This window comes from Octopus bimaculoides, chromosome 6, assembly GCF_046866305.1.
Source record: "Octopus bimaculoides isolate indiv1 chromosome 6, ASM4686630v1, whole genome shotgun sequence".
Classification (NCBI taxonomy): Eukaryota; Metazoa; Mollusca; class Cephalopoda; order Octopoda; family Octopodidae; genus Octopus; species Octopus bimaculoides.
Window position 1 is genome coordinate 35455411 of NC_142933.1, and position 6000 is coordinate 35461410.

A 6000-nucleotide genomic window follows, 5' to 3' on the forward strand; every position below is an offset into this window, starting at 1 on the left:
TTGGCACTTGCACTAATCCACATTTCCGTCCTGATAATCAACTACTTGACAGAGATGGGCATCAAAACTCTCTCTCACCTTCCCCACTGTCCAAACTTTGCTCCCTGTGACATTTGGTTGTTCCTCAAGCTGAAGGAGAACCATGGGCAGTTGTTTTCAAGACAGAAGATGAAGGTGGATGTGACAAGGATCCTGGATATTTTTATTTTGGAGGACTTCCATGGGATCTTCATGAAGTGGCTGGAGCACTATGACAAATGTATTGAAGTCAGAGGATCCTACATTGAAGGAGATGAAAGTTTTGTACTTCTTCAAAATTAATGAACGTCTCTAACCTTCTGGAATGTACCTTGTACATATATATATATAAGCATAAGATGCAGATGTGGCTGTGTGGTTTAAGAAGTTTGCATTTCAACCATGTGGTTTCAATTTTAAGTCCCACCAAGTGGTATGTTGAGCAAGTTTAGCTCCAGGCCAACCACAACCTTGTGAGTGGATTTGGTACATGGAAGCTGAGAGAAGTTCTTTATGTATATATATGTTTTTATTTGGGTGACTGTCTTCTAGTCTTGACATAACATGATAGTTGAAAACAAACATCCTTGTCACACAAGTAGTGTCATTTGATACCAATCTTCCATGAAAACATGTCCAGCTATAGGGAAGTATTACTTTTTGAGGAAACAAGCAAAGGTTGGTAACAGGAAGGGCATCTGGCCATAGAAAATCTGACCCAACAGAAGCATGGAAAAGTGACTGTTAAAAAATGATGCGGATGTGTGTGTGTGAATATATATGTATGTATATATATATAGAGAGAGAGAGAAAGTAAGAGAGTAGAATTGGATGCAACAATTTTACTGCTAAAGTTTCAGCTCTTATTGTGACCCACATTAAACTCCTGTCTTTGTGTGATCACAGAGTTTAATGGGGTCTGAGGAGAGCTGTATAATCTTATATTATAAAAGAGAAGCTGATCACTGTTTGTCTGTCACAACACCTATTAAAGGGAGAGAGAGGAATTGAAAGGGGAGATAACCCTTGTCACAACATATTTATAAGGGGAGGAGAATAATTGTGAGAAAGTGTGTGTTTGTGTGAAAGATAGGTAGTGTTGTTACCATGGGAATTTTATGTGCAAGTCATCAACACAACACAAAACAGACTTCAAAAAGCTAACTGTATGTTTATATATAATACATGTTGTTTGTGTGTGTTTCTGTATGTTTTTCAGCATATAGATGCAACACAGACTTTCACTATAATGACAGGTTGTTGTTGAGAGAGAGTGTGTGAAAGATAGAATTAAAATTTGTTTCAAGAAAAAAAAAAAAACATTGCTGTTGAGCATATCAATGTGATCATTGTTGTAGGCTTCCGCTGAAGGATCTATGTCACCTTGACTAGGTCATTACTCAGAAGTATAGCAATAGGTAATGACTAGTGTAACATAAAGAGCACATCAATGATAAGAGAAAAGAACTTGGGCTTGAACTTGGTATTTCTATGTCACAGTATCAAATAGACCATCAAATGCTGTTATACACCACTGGTCACAATGTGCTTCCAATTCTGACTTGATTACATTCTTTTCCACCAACCTAAAATGCTTGACTAAATTGTCTTCCCATCATCATGGAGGCCTTGCAAGTGACCTTTTCCTGTGTAACAGATGAAATAAAGGAATACCAAATTCAAGCCCATGCTCTTTTCTTATATATATATATATCATTTAAGTTCATTTATGGAAAACATTTTGAATATGCATATAAAAGCTTCTGTTTATAAGTATTGTACATGCATATATATATAATATACATATATATATATGATGGTTTTTGATAAGCACTGTTGATTTTTACAATTCTGTAAACAATAATAATAATAATACTTTATAAGCTTATAGCTTATAAGTGATCACTGTGTAATGACTAGAGAAAGTAGTCTAATATTGAGGCATATAAGCCCTCTTTTTTTCTATCAAGGGCTTATATGGCCCAATATTAGACTATTTTCTTTAGTCATTACGCAGTGATTGCTTATAAAATATTATTACTATTACTATTACCATTATTATTATACACATATATATATATATATATATATATACTAGCAGAAATACCCGGCGTTGCCCGGGTTAAAGAGAATAATGAAATCTAAAAACGCTGTCTAGACTACGCAACCCTCAACTGTTAGTAGCTACAATACCATATTTCTACATTAATAACTCTCCAATCCATGCCAGCATGGAACATAGATATTAAGTGGAATGCTAGAAGAAAGTTTTCAACTCATATGTATATAAAGTAAATACATGTAATTCAGAAACACGTTTTGTGTATTTTATTTAATAACCAAACAAACAGGTACAGATTATAAATAATGAAAGGCCAATTTTGGTGATTCATTTGACAGAGGTAGTAGAGAGACAATGTGATGATAAATCTGAGGTTGGATCTTGAAAGTTTGGATGAATGCTGCCTCAGTTAAATCTCTTGTGGTTCCAAATGATGTCATCTGTAGTACAGCGTCATATTGTCTAATTTTGTTTTGCAAATGTTAGGAATCTTGGTCAGTTGATGATAACAGTTTCTTCAATAGCTCTGGAGGTTGGGGATTGTGGAATTGTTGGGAATGTTTTTAACTTTGGTGTTATATGTATTGGTTGAATTTCTTTGACATATGAAATATATGTATTTTCACTGGGTTTGTTAAAGAGAGTTGTGTAGTTCTCGAGTTTTAGGGATTCACACAGACAGACAGACACACATTCTCATCTTTATATATAGAGATATATATGTATACACACACACACGCACCCAAACACACGTATATATATGTATATCAATATAAATATATGAAAGTCAATGAAGTTTCTTAAAAGAAGGTGATCATGTACATACTTTGTTGCTGTTGTGATTATAACACCTCGTTGTAAACAATGTTCCTTGTTTTCCCTTGTGGAGCATATGCAAATAGGTTTTTTTTCGCTGCCCACTCTTGAGCAGCCAACATACAGTTGTCCATGTGAGAAGTGGGGCTCTTCCATGTTATGTTTGGGTTAAAATTTCATCAACATCAAAAATATATGAATTTTCATGGGAGTTATGGCCGTTATGCATAGAATATAATTTCCAAATTGCAGACAAAATTTACAATCGATAAATGTCTTAGAACAACCAGTCTCTCATCTGGGAAGGCCTTGAAATCAATGTTACCAACTGGAGACTATGTGTGTCGCAGTGATAATAAAAAGACTCAAAGAGGTCTGCAACGAAATAATTTTACTCAACACTTTGCAAGTGAATCAGTGGAGGCAAAGATGCGTCTCATTTACTTGACAATTTATGCACCACATTGCAGAAATCACAATGTAAGTATATCTGAAAGGGTAGTCTTACACTGTTGTACCGTTGAATTACAAATAATGCTCATCTGTTATGTTCGGGTTAAAATTTCATCAACATCAAAAATATATGAATTTTCATGGGAGTTATGGCCGTTATGCATAGAATGTAATTTCTAAATTTCATAAAGATCCATTCAGTACTTTTGACGTAGTTTTGGATAAGAAAACAAATGACTAATGTGTGTGTTTGTGTCCATGTGTATGTGTGTGATGGGTGTATATATGTATAGATATCTGTATGCATGTATATATATATATATATATATATATATATGTATACATATTACATGTACATCTATATATATATATATACATCTACACATATGTATACATATACATGTATGCATATAGATCTATATCTATATATATATATCTATGCATATACGTGTACATATACATCTATATATATACATATACATCTCTCTCTCTCTCTGAAAGTATCTGTCATTACAGTATCGAAATGTGATTGTTTCAGTTAGTGGAATAGTTTCATTTTTAAAGTGAAAGTATTTGACATGAGTGTTTTTGTTTCACTTTTGACATGTAATACTTAAATAGTGAAGGAGATATTATGTTGCCGTGGGCTCGAACTCTGCAAGAAGTTAAAAAATCTTTTTTGACTAAAACACAACTGGAACCCTAAGTAAGGCATGTGTAAAATTTGAATGAAATTGGTTGCGTAGTTCTCGAGTTTTAGGGATTCACACAGACAGACAGACACACATTCTCATTTTTATATATATATATATATATAGAGAGAGAGAGAGAGAGCTAGAAGGTGTCCTAGAGCAGGTAGTGAGATAAAAGTTTGAGGCAGTGTTCAGTGGCAATAGAGGTAACCCAGAAGTAAATACGCTGTTAAGTAATCAAGAGAAGGGATATACATATATATATATATATATATATACACACAACAGGTCTCAGGAGTGGCCATGGGAACAAGAATGCTATGTGAACCCGTTCGTTGGATGCGTTGCGGCCCAAATATTTGCAAGATTCACTGGTCCCACTCCTGAACTATACAGTTGTTATATTGATGACTGTATTGGTGTGACCTCGCTCTCCCATGAAGAACTAGACTCCTTCCTCTCTTTTCTCCAATCTCTCTATCCTGCCCTCGAATTGTCCTGCACCATTTCCAACACTTCTGTCGCCTTTCTTGACATTTCAGTCAACATACACCACTCCACTCTCACTACTTCCATCCACTACAAACACACCGACTCACACTCATACCTCAACTTCTCCTCCTGCCACCCTACCTACACCAAGCTCTCCATTCCCTATTCCTCCATCTACACAGGCTCTGCAGTGATCACCATGACTTTGAGACTCAGTCTCCACTCATGACTCGCCACTTCATCCTTCATGGATATCTCCTCACCACTATCCACACGTGTGTGTGTGTTTGTCCCCTACCACTGCTTGACAATTAGTGTTGATATGTTTACATTCCTGTAACTAGCAGTTCAGCAAAAGAGACCAATAGAATAAGTACAAGGCTTAAAAAAAAGAAGTACTGGAATCAATTCATTTGGCTAAAAAATTCTTCAAGGCAGTGCCTCATCATGGCCGTAGTTTAATAACTGAAACAAGTAAAAGATATTTTTATTAAATTTTATTAAGACTTTTTATTTTATGGAATCCCTCCTTAATGACAAACATCCTGTATTTTAGGGTCTGAAATGGAAAATTTTCCAAATTGAAAATAACCAGTTTCATTCTGATGTATTCAATCATGTGCATACAACTGTGTTTGTGCAAAAAACATGAAAGCATGTTCTTTTCTCAAGGCATTTCAACTGTGATCATCTCACCTTTTAAAGCATTCCACTTTATCCCCCGCCACCACTTTTTTAAAGAAAATTTTCTTCTGAATTTGTTTTGTATGCTTGATGTGTTTTCTAAAATATAAATTAGTGATTGTATAAAATATATATTTAACAAAGACAGGAGTGTTTTATGCACTATAGTTGTGACTCTATGAAATTGTTGTAGTAACAACAAAACTCAGAAGAAATCTTGCATGAAACTCTCACCAACAATCTGCTGGAGTCACTATTATGTTGAATCAAACAATACCTTAATTATATATTTTACACAACTACATAGTTTATATTTTAAAAAAAGAAAAGAAAGTACATAAAGAATAAATTATATAATTGATTCTTTCTTTGGAAAAATTCCCTCATATTTTGTATATATTTATGTTTATAATTATAATATTGAAGATTGCTGACAAAGTCAAGTCAAATTCATAAATGATTATTCAATGATGAATAATGCTCCAGAGCAAGGTTAGCTGCACATCATCATTTTAAACCATTCCAAACATAACCACTTTTCTCAATCCTGCATGAGTTGGATGGAATTTGTTGAGGTGGATTTTCTAAATGAAACTGAAACAATGGTGTCTAAGCGACGTTAATGTTTGTTGTTGGGTTGCAAATTATCTACTAACATTATTCTTGTGAATTTCTCTGGAATGAAAAATCCTTTACTTGCTCACAAAAATCCTGACTCAAATGCCTCACAATAAAAGCTAATATGGGAAAACAGACATTAAATGAACCAACAGAAACCAGAAG